This window comes from Cyanistes caeruleus, chromosome 20, assembly GCF_971803275.1.
Source record: "Cyanistes caeruleus chromosome 20, bCyaCae1.hap1.1, whole genome shotgun sequence".
Taxonomy (NCBI): domain Eukaryota; kingdom Metazoa; phylum Chordata; class Aves; order Passeriformes; family Paridae; genus Cyanistes; species Cyanistes caeruleus.
The window spans coordinates 27,560-38,432 of NC_141720.1; the positions used below are offsets into that span (position 1 = coordinate 27,560).

At 52.2% G+C, this 10,873-nt stretch overlaps 1 long non-coding RNA gene across 1 annotated transcript; it reads left to right on the plus strand.

Annotated features, from left to right (window-relative positions):
* Positions 1–10,256: 10,256 nt before the first annotated feature.
* On the plus strand, positions 10,257–10,839 carry LOC111936883 (uncharacterized). The gene is made up of 2 exons (XR_002868339.2): positions 10,257–10,442; positions 10,546–10,839. It is a non-coding gene; the product is annotated as an uncharacterized LOC111936883 (long non-coding RNA).
* The last annotated feature ends 34 nt before the right edge of the window (positions 10,840–10,873 follow it).

Here is a 10,873-nt window from a genome sequence, read left to right on the forward strand (position 1 = left end):
CCTGGAGAGCCCTTCCCAGCCCCAGTGATTTCAGCTCTTGGCCCACAAGCTTTATTTCACTGCAAGCTCTCTTCTTCCAGCTCCAGATACGTGTTTCTTCAATGCTCCTGGCTGAAACTTCTCCAGGTTCAAGGCGCGGGATCTTCCTCCTGTCTCCAGCTCGGCAACATTTCAGCTCCCACCCTAGGGCCTAGAAGCCCACGCCACAGTCAATGTCCCAGCCCCACAGTGAATTCAGCAGCAGCCCTACAGTGGCTATCACAGACGCAGGCAAAATCCCAGCTCTGCCAACCATTTCAGCTCCCACGTTACGGTCCCATTATTTTGGCCCTACCCATCTTGTTCTATTTCCAGTCACAGGACGCAGCCCCAACATCCATATCACAGGCCGACAGTGATTCCAGCACACACATCCGACAGTGGCAATCCCATTAGCGGTCCCTATCCCAGCCCCACAGTGATTTCAGCTCTAGCCCTGGAGAGCCCTTCCCAGCCCCAGTGATTTCAGCTCTTGGCCCACAAGCTTTATTTCACTGCAAGCTCTCTTCTTCCAGCTCCAGATGCGTGTTTCTTCAATGCTGCTGGCAGAAACTTCTCCAGGTTCAAGGCGCGGGATCTTCCTCCTGTCTCCAGCTCGGCAACATTTCAGCTCCCACCCTAGGGCCTAGAAGCCCACCCCACAGCCAATGTCCCAGCCCCACAGTGAATTCAGCAGCAGCCCTACAGTGGCTATCACAGACGCAGGCAAAATCCCAGCTCTGCCAACCATTTCAGCTCCCACGTTACGGTCCCATTATTTTGGCCCTACCCATCTTGTTCTATTTCCAGTCACAGGACGCAGCCCCAACATCCATATCACAGGCCGACAGTGATTCCAGCACACAGATCCTACAGTGGCAATCCCATTAGCGGTCCCTATCCCAGCCCCACAGTGATTTCAGCTCTAGCGCTGGAGAGCCCTTCCCAGCCCCAGTGATTTCAGCTCTTGGCCCACAAGCTTTATTTCACTGCAAGCTCTCTTCTTCCAGCTCCAGATGCGTGTTTCTTCAATGCTGCTGGCAGAAACTTCTCCAGGTTCAAGGCGCGGGATCTTCCTCCTGTCTCCAGCTCGGCAACATTTCAGCTCCCACCCTAGGGCCTAGAAGCCCACCCCACAGCCAATGTCCCAGCCCCACAGTGAATTCAGCAGCAGCCCTACAGTGGCTATCACAGACGCAGGCAAAATCCCAGCTCTGCCAACCATTTCAGCTCCCACGTTACGGTCCCATTATTTTGGCCCTACCCATCTTGTTCTATTTCCAGTCACAGGACGCAGCCCCAACATCCATATCACAGGCCGACAGTGATTCCAGCACACACATCCGACAGTGGCAATCCCATTAGCGGTCCCTATCCCAGCCCCACAGTGATTTCAGCTCTAGCCCTGGAGAGCCCTTCCCAGCCCCAGTGATTTCAGCTCTTGGCCCACAAGCTTTATTTCACTGCAAGCTCTCTTCTTCCAGCTCCAGATGCGTGTTTCTTCAATGCTCCTGGCTGAAACTTCTCCAGGTTCAAGGCGCGGGATCTTCCTCCTGTCTCCAGCTCGGCAACATTTCAGCTCCCACCCTAGGGCCTAGAAGCCCACGCCACAGTCAATGTCCCAGCCCCACAGTGAATTCAGCAGCAGCCCTACAGTGGCTATCACAGACGCAGGCAAAATCCCAGCTCTGCCAACCATTTCAGCTCCCACGTTACGGTCCCATTATTTTGGCCCTACCCATCTTGTTCTATTTCCAGTCACAGGACGCAGCCCCAACATCCATATCACAGGCCGACAGTGATTCCAGCACACACATCCGACAGTGGCAATCCCATTAGCGGTCCCTATCCCAGCCCCACAGTGATTTCAGCTCTAGCCCTGGAGAGCCCTTCCCAGCCCCAGTGATTTCAGCTCTTGGCCCACAAGCTTTATTTCACTGCAAGCTCTCTTCTTCCAGCTCCAGATGCGTGTTTCTTCAATGCTCCTGGCTGAAACTTCTCCAGGTTCAAGGCGCGGGATCTTCCTCCTGTCTCCAGCTCGGCAACATTTCAGCTCCCACCCTAGGGCCTAGAAGCCCACGCCACAGTCAATGTCCCAGCCCCACAGTGAATTCAGCAGCAGCCCTACAGTGGCTATCACAGACGCAGGCAAAATCCCAGCTCTGCCAACCATTTCAGCTCCCACGTTACGGTCCCATTATTTTGGCCCTACCCATCTTGTTCTATTTCCAGTCACAGGACGCAGCCCCAACATCCATATCACAGGCCGACAGTGATTCCAGCACACACATCCGACAGTGGCAATCCCATTAGCGGTCCCTATCCCAGCCCCACAGTGATTTCAGCTCTAGCCCTGGAGAGCCCTTCCCAGCCCCAGTGATTTCAGCTCTTGGCCCACAAGCTTTATTTCACTGCAAGCTCTCTTCTTCCAGCTCCAGATGCGTGTTTCTTCAATGCTGCTGGCAGAAACTTCTCCAGGTTCAAGGCGCGGGATCTTCCTCCTGTCTCCAGCTCGGCAACATTTCAGCTCCCACCCTAGGGCCTAGAAGCCCACGCCACAGTCAATGTCCCAGCCCCACAGTGAATTCAGCAGCAGCCCTACAGTGGCTATCACAGACGCAGGCAAAATCCCAGCTCTGCCAACCATTTCAGCTCCCACGTTACGGTCCCATTATTTTGGCCCTACCCATCTTGTTCTATTTCCAGTCACAGGACGCAGCCCCAACATCCATATCACAGGCTGACAGTGATTCCAGCACACAGATCCTACAGTGGCAATCCCATTAGCGGTCCCTATCCCAGCCCCACAGTGATTTCAGCTCTAGCCCTGGAGAGCCCTTCCCAGCCCCAGTGATTTCAGCTCTTGGCCCACAAGCTTTATTTCACTGCAAGCTCTCTTCTTCCAGCTCCAGATGCGTGTTTCTTCAATGCTGCTGGCAGAAACTTCTCCAGGTTCAAGGCGCGGGATCTTCCTCCTGTCTCCAGCTCGGCAACATTTCAGCTCCCACCCTAGGGCCTAGAAGCCCACCCCACAGCCAATGTCCCAGCCCCACAGTGAATTCAGCAGCAGCCCTACAGTGGCTATCACAGACGCAGGCAAAATCCCAGCTCTGCCAGCCATTTCAGCTCCCACGTTACGGTCCCATTATTTTGGCCCTACCCACCTTGTTCTATTTCCAGTCACAGGACCCAGCCCCAACATCCATATCACAGGCCGACAGTGATTCCAGCACACACATCCGACAGTGGCAATCCCATTAGCGGTCCCTATCCCAGCCCCACAGTGATTTCAGCTCTAGCCCTGGAGAGCCCTTCCCAGCCCCAGTGATTTCAGCTCTTGGCCCACAAGCTTTATTTCACTGCAAGCTCTCTTCTTCCAGCTCCAGATGCGTGTTTCTTCAATGCTCCTGGCTGAAACTTCTCCAGGTTCAAGGCGCGGGATCTTCCTCCTGTCTCCAGCTCGGCAACATTTCAGCTCCCACCCTAGGGCCTAGAAGCCCACGCCACAGTCAATGTCCCAGCCCCACAGTGAATTCAGCAGCAGCCCTACAGTGGCTATCACAGACGCAGGCAAAATCCCAGCTCTGCCAACCATTTCAGCTCCCACGTTACGGTCCCATTATTTTGGCCCTACCCATCTTGTTCTATTTCCAGTCACAGGACGCAGCCCCAACATCCATATCACAGGCCGACAGTGATTCCAGCACACACATCCGACAGTGGCAATCCCATTAGCGGTCCCTATCCCAGCCCCACAGTGATTTCAGCTCTAGCCCTGGAGAGCCCTTCCCAGCCCCAGTGATTTCAGCTCTTGGCCCACAAGCTTTATTTCACTGCAAGCTCTCTTCTTCCAGCTCCAGATGCGTGTTTCTTCAATGCTGCTGGCAGAAACTTCTCCAGGTTCAAGGCGCGGGATCTTCCTCCTGTCTCCAGCTCGGCAACATTTCAGCTCCCACCCTAGGGCCTAGAAGCCCACCCCACAGCCAATGTCCCAGCCCCACAGTGAATTCAGCAGCAGCCCTACAGTGGCTATCACAGACGCAGGCAAAATCCCAGCTCTGCCAGCCATTTCAGCTCCCACGTTACGGTCCCATTATTTTGGCCCTACCCACCTTGTTCTATTTCCAGTCACAGGACCCAGCCCCAACATCCATATCACAGGCCGACAGTGATTCCAGCACACAGATCCTACAGTGGCAATCCCATTAGCGGTCCCTATCCCAGCCCCACAGTGATTTCAGCTCTAGCCCTGGAGAGCCCTTCCCAGCCCCAGTGATTTCAGCTCTTGGCCCACAAGCTTTATTTCACTGCAAGCTCTCTTCTTCCAGCTCCAGATGCGTGTTTCTTCAATGCTGCTGGCAGAAACTTCTCCAGGTTCAAGGCGCGGGATCTTCCTCCTGTCTCCAGCTCGGCAACATTTCAGCTCCCACCCTAGGGCCTAGAAGCCCACCCCACAGCCAATGTCCCAGCCCCACAGTGAATTCAGCAGCAGCCCTACAGTGGCTATCACAGACGCAGGCAAAATCCCAGCTCTGCCAACCATTTCAGCTCCCACGTTACGGTCCCATTATTTTGGCCCTACCCATCTTGTTCTATTTCCAGTCACAGGACGCAGCCCCAACATCCATATCACAGGCCGACAGTGATTCCAGCACACACATCCGACAGTGGCAATCCCATTAGCGGTCCCTATCCCAGCCCCACAGTGATTTCAGCTCTAGCCCTGGAGAGCCCTTCCCAGCCCCAGTGATTTCAGCTCTTGGCCCACAAGCTTTATTTCACTGCAAGCTCTCTTCTTCCAGCTCCAGATGCGTGTTTCTTCAATGCTGCTGGCTGAAACTTCTCCAGGTTCAAGGCGCGGGATCTTCCTCCTGTCTCCAGCTCGGCAACATTTCAGCTCCCACCCTAGGGCCTAGAAGCCCACGCCACAGTCAATGTCCCAGCCCCACAGTGAATTCAGCAGCAGCCCTACAGTGGCTATCACAGACGCAGGCAAAATCCCAGCTCTGCCAACCATTTCAGCTCCCACGTTACGGTCCCATTATTTTGGCCCTACCCATCTTGTTCTATTTCCAGTCACAGGACGCAGCCCCAACATCCATATCACAGGCCGACAGTGATTCCAGCACACAGATCCTACAGTGGCAATCCCATTAGCGGTCCCTATCCCAGCCCCACAGTGATTTCAGCTCTAGCCCTGGAGAGCCCTTCCCAGCCCCAGTGATTTCAGCTCTTGGCCCACAAGCTTTATTTCACTGCAAGCTCTCTTCTTCCAGCTCCAGATGCGTGTTTCTTCAATGCTGCTGGCAGAAACTTCTCCAGGTTCAAGGCGCGGGATCTTCCTCCTGTCTCCAGCTCGGCAACATTTCAGCTCCCACCCTAGGGCCTAGAAGCCCACGCCACAGTCAATGTCCCAGCCCCACAGTGAATTCAGCAGCAGCCCTACAGTGGCTATCACAGACGCAGGCAAAATCCCAGCTCTGCCATCCATTTCAGCTCCCACGTTACGGTCCCATTATTTTGGCCCTACCCATCTTGTTCTATTTCCAGTCACAGGACGCAGCCCCAACATCCATATCACAGGCTGACAGTGATTCCAGCACACAGATCCTACAGTGGCAATCCCATTAGCAGTCCCTATCCCAGCCCCACAGTGATTTCAGCTCTAGCCCTGGAGAGCCCTTCCCAGCCCCAGTGATTTCAGCTCTTGGCCCACAAGCTTTATTTCACTGCAAGCTCTCTTCTTCCAACTCCACATCCGCTTCTTTTCCCCCCTCTCTGCTAGGTGAAGCTGCTCCAGTTTGAGATAAAGGGTCTTTTTTCTTGGTTCCAGCTCTGAGGTTTCACCTCCAGGCTGAGAAATGCCACTCCCACCCCATCCCAACCCCAAAGCAATCTTTACTGTATTTACAGCCTGCCCCGTTGTGTACCATTCTATGCTTGCTTCCCACATGTACAGTCACTATCCCCTCAGAACAGTGTTTGCAGCAGTCCCCATACCAGCCCCAGTGATTTCAGCTTCAGTCCCACAAGCTTTATTTGACTGCCAGCACTTGTGCTGCGCTTCTGCCTCATCTTCCCAGCAGTGCCACATCATGCCGCTTTCTGGCTCTCCAGGCAGGATCTCTGTTTTAGCTCTAGCTCTCTGTGGTTTGAGTTTAGCTCTTGAACCCACATTCCAGCCCCAACCTGACCATCCTTACTGCAGGAACAGCTTTGCAAGGCCCTATCCCAGCCCTTACTCTGTCTTCAGCTCCAGCCACGCAGTTTGCATCCCAGCTCCATATTCCTTATCCCAGCCCCACAACAGTTTTATTCTAAACCCTACCATGTTTCTGTCTGCTCCAGCTCTGCTTCCTCAGTTCCAGCTCCTCAGCTTCCCACTACTGGTGGCTGAAAGCTGCTCCTGCTTCTCACTGCAGCCCGGGGCTGTTGATAAGGCCACAAATCAGTTATTATTATCACTTCAATGTCTCTAGATACTGTCCTACCCACCCTAATGGGAGCCCAACTTTGGGGCCACTTGAGGCCTCAAGCCCAACAGGTACCTTCCCCTTCCCCCTGGGTCTCAGCCCAGCACTTGCCCAAAGGCCCCCCCCTCACCCCCCCCAGGCAGAACCAGGGGCTGGGAATAGCCATTGGGCCCCTGCTCCCCCATCCCAAAAGGTGCCCTTGGGCCCTCCCAGCCCCCAGACTCTTAGACTCTCCTTGGTACCAGCAGACAGGGGCTGCTAATCCCCCAGGCACCTCCTGCAGGCCCTGAGCTGCAGCTCCATCCCCTTCCCCGATGGCATTTATCCAGCTCCAGCCTCAGTATTTCCATTGCCCCACATTGGTTTAGGCATGATTCCAGTGCCAAGGTCTTTATTCCACACCCTGGGGCTTTATGTCTCCACTGGTCCCACAATGGGTGTTTCAGCCCCAGCCCCACAATCTCTACTGAATTAACATCAGCTATCCAGCAAAAAAGCCCCTAAAGTAATTAATTTTAATAATTAATTAATAAATAATATTTAATTAATAATTAAATCATAAATAATAATGAACTAATAATCAATATTTTATTAATTAATAATTTATATTTAAGATTTAATTAATAATCAATAAATAATAATAAATAAATATTGGCTAACTAATAAATAATAAATATTTAATTTAATAATTATTAATTAATATTTAATTAATATTTAATAGTATTAAATAATTAGTAAATGACAAAATAATAAATATTTAATTAAATAATGATTAGCAAATAGTATTTAATAATAGTAGGTAATATTTAATCATCATTTATTAATACTTAGTTAAACTAATACATACAAGGATAACAATATATCTTGTTAAAAGTAATTATAATTAATAATAATTTTATTATTTTAATAAAACGAGCAAAACAAAGCAACGTAATAAAGAAAATCGTTATTATTTTAAATAAAATCAAACTAAAATAATAAAAATGAAAAGAACCCAGCTTTATTCTCGATATTTTAAACATTATCTTCAATCCAGAAACTACAAAACAGCTCCTCTCTGTCCCGCAGAAGCAGCAGCTCGTCTCCCTGTGCCACTCCAGACCCCGCACCCGCCTCCGGCCGCCCGAAAAGCCCAGGACGTGGCAGAAAGAATTGGCCACGACCGGCCCCACCGCCCCAGGACACCGCCGGCCCCCAGATGCTGGCCCCAGCAGACGCGGGCATGGCGCCCGACCTCACCGGCGCTCCCCAGTTCAGTGAGCGCAGGGCTCCCGTCCTGGCGCACCGGCGCTCCCTGGATCGCTCACGCCGCCGCTCCCCGCCGCCGCCGCCCGCCGCCGCCCGCCGCCGCCGCCGCCGCCCGCCGCCGCCTCTCCGCCGCCGCCTCTCCGCCGCTCGCCGCCGAACTAACGGCCGCGCCCCTCCAGCTCACGCTATTTATAGCCCACGGCCGGCCAGCCCAGCCAATCACAGCCCGAGGCAGCGCCGGGCCCGCCAATCCCAGCCCGCCCATTCCCGCCGCGCTCGCTTCCGCGACCCCCCGCTGTCCCCTCAGGCCCCGCTCCCGCGATCCCGCCCGCTCCCCCCCTTCTCCCCGTTTCTTTGGGCGAAGTTACGGCCGGGACCTGAACGGGGAGCCCCCGCCCACCCTTCCCGGGACCCAGCAGCACCTCTCGGGGCTGCGGCAGCTCGGCTCCGCCGGCTCCCAAAGCGACAGCGGCCGGAGCGGCACCCCAGCAAAACGGGGGAGCGGGAACGGGCCACGACTGAGCGGGCTGAGCTTGGCGGGACCGCGCCTGGATTCAAAGGGCGGCTGTGATTGGCCACCTAGAACCCTGACCTAGAACCATAACCTAGAACCATAACCTAGAACCCTGACCTAGAACCATGACCTAGAACCCTGACCTAGAACCCTGACCTAGAACCATAACCTAGAACCCTGACCTAGAACCATAACCTAGAACCATTACCTAGAACCATAACCTAGAACCCTGACCTAGAACCCTGACCTAGAACCCTCACCTAGAACCGATCCACCGGGATTGGCGGAAGCTTTGAGGCTGCGGCCCATGGGAGCGCGAGGTGCTCAGTTGGGCGGAGCCAGGGGTGCTCGCAGGGTCCGCGGACGCCCTGGGCCCCGCTCGCCAGACTCCCGTCCCCTTCTCCGGCCCTCTCTATTGCCCTGGTCCCGCCTAAATTGAGACTATTAAAATTGCAGGGGAAGTGGATTCCTCTTCAATTTGAACACAGGCAATTGTGGAAAAGGAAGCTTTTTCCCTCAGCTTAAACCCCTTTTTTCCTGATAACCCATCCCTTTTTTGGGGCTCTGAAGAGGGAGTGGTGAGGTAGAAGAGGTACCTCGGGATGGTGCTGAGCACCCTCAGGACTCATCCTGCACCCTCGGGATGGTGCTGAGCACCTTCGGGACTCATCCTGCACCCTCGAGGTGGTGCTGAGCACCCTCGGGATGGTCCTTAGCTATTAAAATTGCAGGGGAAGTGGATTTCTCTTCTATTCGAACACAGGCGATTCTGGAAAAGGAAGCTTTTTCCCTCTGTTTAAACCCCTTTTTTTCCTGATAATCCATCCCTGTTCTGGAGTTCTGGAGAGGGAGTGGCGAGGTAGAAGGGGAATGTTGAAAGCTCCCCCCGGCCCACTGGGCCCCCGCGTGCTGCCCCGCCCGCTCGGGTGCCGCCGCTCAGCAGGACAGGCTTTTCCCTCGGCTTTCTCTTAAAGTGACGCTCCCCGCCGGGGTGGAACCGGCTGCTCCCCCGGTCCCTGCTGAGTGCCGTGATCCTCGTTCTCGGAGGGAACTCCCGGGATGCCCCCGCTGGCCCCTCCGGCGGCTCCCTGCGCGGGTCTGCCCGGGTAACCCTCTGAAAAATGCCTTTGCCAGGAGCTGCTCTCTCCTCGTCCTCACCGGTCACACCTGGGGCTTGTTCAGCTGGGCTTATAAGGAGAAACAAAGAATCTGGTAAGGAACTTCAAAAACGTAAGACAATTGCAAATCAGAAATTCATTGAAAACATGAAATTTTTATTATAATATGCAATATTATTTCAATATTGCAAAAACCTTTCCCATCTTCATCTGTCATCGCAGCCAACATCACGCTGGCACGGAACAGGAAATAAGGTGTATTCTTTGGAGTATATAGAGCTGTACCTGAGCTTGGCATGTGTTATAAATACATATTATATTGTTGTCTTTTTGCAAATATTAAAATGAATGTTATATGTATAAGGTTAGAAAACTTTGTTATATTAATATAGTTCCATTTCAGTTATTGATGAAACTTAGAAATAGTAGTATAATATACATATATGTTGACCTATGGCATAGTATTAAAACAAAAACTACTTTTGTTTGTATAACCCAAAGACTGAAGAAGATAGTTAGAGACCCCCCTCCATTCTTAGATTATTTTGTCCAGATCAGGACAGCAGTGGCCAGAGCTCTGAGGGAGGAATTTATTGCGTTTCTGTTATCAGGGAATATGAAACTCGGTGGAGCCAGGAAGACTGATTTATTGGGAAGGGGGCAGGTCAAAAACTAAACAAAGAAAAATCCAAAACTTAAAAAGAATGCTTGAATCGTGTATGAGAACACGATTTTAAGGGACAATCCTTTGTAAGTAAGGTGCGCTCCCTTGGCTGAATGCAGAGACACCTGGCCATAGCTGTATATTTTACTTAATTTTTATCTCTTAATTGTCTATTAAACTTTTAAATTCTATAAAAAATACGTGAACCTCGTTTTTCACAGCATGGAATGCTGAAAATCCTGTTACATGAAAGTCTTGCAGAACACGAGAGACCTGTCAGCCAACACCAGGGACCTTGCAAAACTGCCAGTTTCTAAGACCTGTAGAGAGAATTCAGCTTTCAAAAGTTCAGGAATTAGATGGTAACTGCGCGCCGTCTAGCTGCTGAATTTTCTTTGAGCATACAGGTCGGTATTTCCTGAAACGTGGCTCAAAGCCCCAAGTGTGAGACTCCCAAGTTCACAGCCCTGCAATTTTCTGTGTCTCTACCCATGCCTGGCTGTTTCTCAGTGAAAACCCAAGGCTTTCTATTGCAAAGGACAGAACCCCGGCTCAGCGGTGGCCTTCTCGCAACACTCCACTTGAGCCAGGAATGTCCCAGCATGCAGAAACACCAAAGTGGGTTACAGACCCAGCAGTTCAAGCTTTGAAACAAAGAACCACAAAGGGAAGCTTTGAGCTTCTGTTGCACCGGGGGAGCGCATCATGGAACAGAAACTGGCTTTGAAGCTCAGAGACCCATCTGCCACAATGGTTTGTTAAGGAAGTAAAAATAAATGAGCAATAAAAATGACCTCTGCAAAAGAACAGATGAGCTTTGTTGAGATGATTCAGTTTG